Genomic DNA, 7,937 nt, shown 5'->3' with positions numbered 1-7,937 from the left:
GGCTAATAAGCCTGGCTCCAGCTCCTCAGCTGTACTAACAGGGAGCTGCAACACACTTTGGTGAAGTGAAAAACCCAGTATCTGGTAACTATTCCAACTTACTATACGATGGAAAGATCAGATTCATTAAGAGAATTAAGGGAAGGCATTCAAGCTGTAAAATCTGTTAAGAAGTCCACAAAGGAGCCTGAGAAAGTGATAAAATAGGCACACACTTAGAAAGTTAGAATCCACATACTGTACTGTCTGCAAGCCTACTGAGCCACCAATCTTGTCTCCGCGACCGCTCACAATTGAAACCAATTCACCCATAATGGAATTCCAAAGTAATGAGGAGTCTTTACCTCATACACCCACAACAGGCAATGCAGTACCACAGATCCCCCCGCAGATAGGGGAATTTTTAGAATGGGTTAAAACTGCCCACCAGCCTTCCACTTCCCAACAACAGACCACTAAGCGCAAGGCGCTTGACTCTCCACCTGATATTTCAGACGGTGAGCAAGGCCCTCCCTTCCGCTTAGATACCATGTCAATAGCACAGGAATCCGATGAAGTGACTTCAGACTCCCATATTGATTCAGACACTGAACAACACACCTCCATCCCCAGAAAACTCCTAAGGGAGATGATGGAGACATTAGAGATAAAAGATGAATCTGTGACAGTCGCTAAAGCAGATAACGTACTGGGTGTTCACCAAAAGAAAACACATGCTTTTCACTATGTTTAACTCAATCACTAAAACTATTGGTACAGAATGGTCACAACCAGACCGAAGATTTACCTTGTCAAAACGATTTTATAATACCTACCCTGTTCCAGAGGAACAGCGTAAAGTATGGGATAAGCCTCCAAGAGTGGATTCGGCCAATTCTAGACTCTACAAAAAGACTACTTTACCAACTGAAGAGGCAGCATTCAAAGATCCCATGGATAGAAAATTAGACTTCACTAAAAAGAACATATACTCAGACAGCGGCAATCCTCAGACCAGCAGCAGCAGGCCTTGCACGCACAGCTAAACATTGGGCACAGGAAATTGCCCAAAACCCACCTGTCTCAACTCAGGAGTTAGCAGGGGACATTAACAGACTTAACACTGCCCTTTCCTTCTTAGCCAATTGGGATTCGAAGTCATCCGGCTAGCAGCAAAATCCTCAGCCAATTCTGTGATAGCTAGACTGGCTCTCTGGCTACCCACTGGTCAGGGGATACAGCCTCCAAGAATAAACTCTTGGGACTATGCTATACCGGTGAGTCCCTGTTTGGACCAGACCTCAAGCAGATTATCACTGAGGTCACAGGAGGGAAGAGTACCTTTCTCCCACCAGGAAAAAGGGGGTGCATCGATCAAACCCAACAGATCCACCAATAGACTTACATGGACCACTTCTAACCACAATTTTCGCTCCTTTCGTTCCCCTACCTTTCGTAACACCAGCACAGAACAGGGAGCGAGAGGCACTAGACAGCAGTGGCAGCAACACAGTAGACACAAAAAGCCTACCACCACAAAGGCCACCTCAGCCTGACTGTCTCCAGAAATTTCCCAACGTAGGAGAGTGCCTGTCCAACTTCTCTCCTGCTGGGAAACACATGTTCTGGACAGTTGGGTACTTCAAATTATCAAAGAGGGCTACAGAATACACCACAAAATTACCAACAAGAGGATTTGTTCTGTCGGTAGTCCCTCCGCACAGACAACTTGCCTTAAACCAAGCAATTGAATCACTTCAACAATCGGGGGTCACCATACCAGTGCCACAGAACCAAAGATTCAAAGGGTTCTATTCCAATCTTTTCCTAGTCACAAAAAAAGAAGGATCATTCAGACCAGTGTTGAACCTCAAAATATTAAACCAGTTCATTTAGAGCCAAAAGTTCAAGAAGGAATCGATCAGATCAGCCATAGCCTTCATGGAGCCCGAGTGCTTCATGACATCGATCAATCTCCAAGATGCGTACCTTCATATTCCCATACAACCGTACTCCCAGCAGTTCCCCAGGTTCGTAGTCAGAGACCTACACTTTCAATTTGTGGCTCTACCCTTTGGACTCTGCACAGCCCCACAAGTCTTCACCAAAGTGCTTGTACCAATGACAGCCCACTTGAAAACAATGGGAATTCATGTCTTACCATTTCTGGACAACCTTCTCCTCAAAGTTACATCTCAGAATCAAGCAAACAAAGATACAAAGATCACCCTACAAGTCCTAGCTCAGCACGGATGGCTCATAAACCACCGAAAGAGCTCCCTCATTCCATCCCAGGCCATAATATTCCTGGGTCTACAATTCAACTCCAGTTACGAAACAGTACAACTCACAGAAGACAAAATAGACAAATTGATCATTGTCACTACAAGCCTCTTCAAAAAGTCGACAGGTCCTGGGGTTCATGGTGGCAGCCCTGGAAGCCGTGCCATTCGCCAGGTTTCATTTGCGTCCACTACAACGTAATTTCTTACAGTACTGGAACAAGGATCATCAAGACCTACAGCAGATCATTCCCATAACAACAAACCAGGAGCAATCTCTCTTGGTGGATGAACCGCTCACACCTAGCCTCCGGCAGGACCTGGGCCCCGGTCAAGTGGGACAGCGTCGCTGGACTCCACAAGAATCTCGTTTGCAGATCAATGTACTAAAACTGCGAGCGATAGTGCTGGCCCTTCAGGGCTGGACCAACCTCCGAGCTTTCCCAGTCAGACAATGCCACTGTAGTGGCTTACGTCAACAAACAGCAAGGAACCCGCAGCAAATTAGCCTTGCTCGAGGCCAGAAAGATCTTAACATGGGCTGAAAACCATGTGCCAACCATCTCGGCAGTATATATACCCGGGGTACTAAATTGGGAAGCAGACTTCCTCAGCAGACAAACCATCGACCAAGGAGAATGGAGTCTACATCAGGAAGTATTCTCCCAGATAACAAGCAGGTGGGGGACCAGATATAGACATATTGGCATCCAGACACAATTTCAAAATTCCCTTCTACTGCTCCAGAACCAGAGATCCAGGAGCAGCGTTCACAGACGCACTAGTCATTCCTTGGAATTTTCAAAAGTTGTACGCCTTTCCACCACTACCAATCCTACCCAGAATCATCGCCAAGATCAAGCAAGAAGCAGTGACCACTATACTCATTGGTCCAGATTGGGCCAACAGACTTTGGTACACGGATCTGATCAGCATGTCCATCTCCAGACCGTGTAGACTTCCCATATGGTCAGATCTTCTCATGCAGGGTCCAGCACGACACCCCAACCTGCCAATGCTACGTTTGACGGCCTGGCACTTGAGACCCAGTTGTGGTCCCAAAAGGGGATTCTCCCCAAATACAATAGATATTCTCCTACGGACATGTAAGGAGACCACCGCCAAGGCCTACTACAAAGTCTGGAGAACATTTATAAACTGGTGTTCAGATGAACAACAGAACTGGGAAGATAGTACACCACAGCTTATTACAGACTTCCTTGCTTAAGCTGGCCATAGATGCAAAGATCCGATCGTACGAATCATCGTACGATTGGACTTTCACATCTCCCGACCCGCCACTAACCATTCAGATCAAAGTCTTACCAGTCAGATTAGTTAAAGAACAGATCATCAATGTTCTGCCCCTGACAGCAATCGTACGATATCTATGTCCAACCAAAGCTAGTGACAGTCTCCCACTGAAAATCGTACGATCGGCAATACACGCAGAGATATTATCGGCAGCCGACAGAAATTTTCTAACCTGTCCGATCGACCAAACGACCGATCTCCGCCGGACGAAAAATGTCGGGACTCTCCACACACGGTCCGAAAATCGTACGAATCCTCGATTCGTACGATCAGATCTTTGCGTCTATGGCCAGCTTTAGGGCTTCGGAAAGGGTTTGGCACTAAGAACATTAAAAGCAGTTATCAGCCTTGTCGGTACTATTCCAATTTAAATGGGCAAAACAACCTGATATGCAGCAATGTTTGCAGGGGTATTGAGTCAGACCTCCCTTTAGAAGCCTTACACCTTCATGGGACCTAACAATTGTCAGCTGTACAAAAAGAGCCCTTTGAACCTCTTCAATCCTGTGACCTAAAATGGTTAAACCTTAAGGTTGCCTTCTTCATTGCAATCACTTCAGCCAAAAGAGTGTTGGAGATAGCAGCATTATCCCATACCGAACCGTGGCTAGCCATCCATAAAGACAAAGTAGTCCTTAGGACAGTTCCTGGTTTTCTTCCAAAAGTGGTGTCGGCTTTCCATATCATATCAGGACATTGTCCTTCCATCCTTTTGTCCAGATCCTGCTAATGACAAAGAGAGACAGCTAAATAAGCTGGATGTTGTACGAGCTATTAAGATCTACAAGAAAAGAACGTCTAAGTTTAGACGATCAGATGCACTCTTCGTTTCCTACTCACCGATACACAAAGGCTTAGCCGTGTCCAAACAAACTATTGCCAGATGGCTAGTAGAGACTATCAACCAAGCCTACATTCTTAGCCAAAAACAGAAACCATTCCGAGTGGTAGCTCACTCTACAAGGGCACAGATCACCTCTTGGGCTCTCCAAAATGTATCTACTCCAGAGCAAATCTGCAGAGCAACCACATGGGCTTCACCCAACACTTTCGTTAAATTTTACCAGTTTCATGTTTTTGCTTCTACACCGGCCGTGTTTGCCTGTAAAGTTTTACAAGCTGCAGTTGCAGAGCGGCATACTTAATTCAAATTGTGGGTTAAAATCAGACATTGTAGTACCCACCCAAATTATTACGGGACAGCTTTGGAACGTCCCATACGTCTGCACTGACAGGAGGGCCGACTAGAGAAAAAGGGATTTATACTTACGATAAATTCTTTTCTAATAGGCCCGAACTGTCAGTGCAGTAAGTCCCACCCAAGCTGATTTTAGTATGGGTTTCTCTATCTCTAAATTTTCCTACTATTGTCTCTTGACCTTCCTTCATATCTTGCTGTCTCCTCATCACCTCACCGAGCTTTACAACAGAATTGGGGAATGGAGGTGGAGCCAGCCTATATATCCTGAGGGAGGGGCCAAGAGACCAATTCTTCTGTAACCTGGACATAACCCATACGTCACTGACAGTTCGGGCCTACTAGAAAAGAATTTATCGTAAGTATAAATCCCTTTTTTGTGGTGCTTATTCTTTCAGGTCTTGATTTTGCAGCAAAGTGTTGCATAACCAAGTACAGGCATACAGTGTATGAATGTAATCAATGACAGAGAATTCAGAAGTGATCACTCGCTACAAGAAAGCAAACATTGCATCATTCTTCATATTAGGCCACGGTTTTGTTACAGTTTATGGAAGTGGACGCAAACAATCAGTTCAACAAGGCTTGTTGTACAGAACCATCTACAGTAAATAATATTTATTTTGAGGAATTGAATAGTACAGGTATGGGACCTGTTACCAGAATGCTTGGGACCTGGGGTTTTCCGGATAATGAATCTTTCCTCAATTTTGATCTCCGTACCTTAAAGAAGCAGGAAAGGCTAAAACTATGTAAGCTTTATCAGAAAGGTCTATATAAATACACCAGTAAACTGTCAAAATAATGCTGCTCTGAGTCCTCTGTAAAAGAAACACAGCATTTCTTTCCTTCTACTGGGTACACTTGGGCTTCTGTATCAGACTTCCTGTTTTCAGCATAAACCGCTAGGGCTTGAGCATGCTCAGTTTGCTCCTCTCCCTTTTCCCTCCCTGCTGTAATCTGAGCCCAGAGCTATGAGTGAGCAGGGAGAGACTCCCGACAGGAAGTTATGTCACACCAAGATAATATGGCAGCTGCTATCCTAAACAAACAGAGAGAGCATCAAGAGCTCAGGTATGGTAAAGCATTCTACCGAATAAATAGTGTTATAGCTTGCACTATTGTGGATAATCTATTGGCAATAAACTGCTTCGGTAGCTTTCTTTCTTCTTTAAGTCTGCTAGAAAATCATGTAAACATTACATTTATCAATATTCTGGTTTTGCTTCCAATAAGGATTACATCTTCGTTGGGATTAAGTACAAGCTACTGTGTTACAGAGAAACATATCATTTTTAAAAATTTGGATAAAATGGAGTCTATGGGAGACGTCCTTTCTGTAATTCAGAGCTTTCTTGATAACTGGTTTCTGGATAATGGATCTCATACCTGTAAACCAACAAAAAAACTATTTTTGGGGGCAGAATGAGCCATCTTCTAAGGTAAAAGAAGTCTTATAATTCAAAAATAGAAAATGACACCCAGCATGTTCATGGAAGCAGTGAAAGATTCACAGTTGATGTGGGATGTAACTTTGGGTCCAGTGAATCAAACAGTTGCTACTCTGAAATGTCCGTGGCAGCCTGTAACAGCACTGGAGATGATCATACCAAAATATTATCAATATTTAATTCCTTCAGTTCACACATAAAGAGCAAAAGAATAACAGCCACTGAAACAGTATATGTAATACATGCTGCATTGTATAACTGTAGCACTCATTCTGTAACTGGAGTAGAGTGGATGCGCCTCCAGCTTGTATTGAATCGAACTTTCCTTTCAGGCTTCTGTAGCACCCCTGCTTTGTTTTTCAGGAGCCCAGACCAAAAAAGGTGTAAAATCAGGGCAAAGCAAAATGGAACAACGCTGTCTTGCATTTGAGACCAGGGCATTAATAAATTACCTTTTATATGTATTAAAATAAACATCAAAGCAACAGGAATGGGCTTCTGTAGATTAAGAACTGTATTCTATAGATGCAGTACAGCCACAAGAGGGCTCCATGTCACTGATATTGTAGTTAAAGGGATACTGTCATGGAAAACATGTTTTTTTTCAAAATGCATCAGTTAATAGTGCTCTGAAATTCATTTTTCAAAAGAGCAAACAGATTCTCTTATATTCAATTTTGAAAGCTGACATAGGGCTAGACATAGTGCAGAAAAACTTCACTCACTCTTTACTGCTGCACTGCAAGTTGGAGGAATATCACCCCCCCCCCCCAGCAGCCTAACGAAAGAACAATGGGAAGGTAACCAGATAGCAGCTCCCTAACACAAGATAACATCTCCCTGGTAGATCTAAGAACAACACTCAATAGTAAAAGCCAAGTCCCACTGAGACTCCTTCAGTTACACTGAGTAGGAGAGATAACAGCCTGCCAGAAAGTAGTTCTATCCTAAAGTGCAGGCACAAATCACATGACTGGGGGCAGCTGGGAAACTGACAATATGTCTAGCCCCATGTCAGATTTCAAAATTGAATATAAAAAAATCTGTTTGCTCTTTTGAGAACTGGATTTCACTGCAGAATTCTGCTGGAGTAGCACTATTAATGCTGCATTTTGAAAAAAACATGTTTTCCCATGACAGTATCCCTTTAAAGGAACAGTAACATGAAAGTTTTTTTTATAAAAAATTTGTTTGCCCTTAACGGAAAAAAACCCCACCAGCATACATTTAACTTTACATACGCTAAGACTTTATTAAGAAATATCTTACCGATACTCCGCTTGCGCTCCCCTTCTGAAAAGGCGACGATCAATCTGGCGGCGCTTGATTTCTCCTCCCGGCCTTCTATAGGAGATAGCCAGGGAGGAGAAATTGAGCGCCGCCAGATGGATCGTTGCCATTTCAGAAGAGGAGCTCGAGCAGAGTATCGGTAATATATTTCTTAATAAAGTCTTTGTGAATGTAAAGTTAAATGTGTGCTGGTGTTTTTTTCTTGGTTAAGGACAAATTAATTTTTTATAAAAGAAAATGTCCTGTTACTGTTCCTTTAATTGATTCAGTACAGGGCTGGGCCTGGATGTGGCTCATTCCAATGAAGTACTGGACTAAGGGCAGGATAAGATTGTTGCCTACAAGGTCCATTAAATAGAGTTTGGCAGGTCCACAAATCACGTGGTGCAGAAATGTCAGCATGTTTGCTATATATTATGGATA

This window comes from Xenopus laevis, chromosome 5L (genome assembly GCF_017654675.1).
Source record: "Xenopus laevis strain J_2021 chromosome 5L, Xenopus_laevis_v10.1, whole genome shotgun sequence".
In the NCBI taxonomy this organism is placed as follows: Eukaryota; Metazoa; Chordata; class Amphibia; order Anura; family Pipidae; genus Xenopus; species Xenopus laevis.
This window is presented reverse-complemented; position numbering follows the sequence as displayed.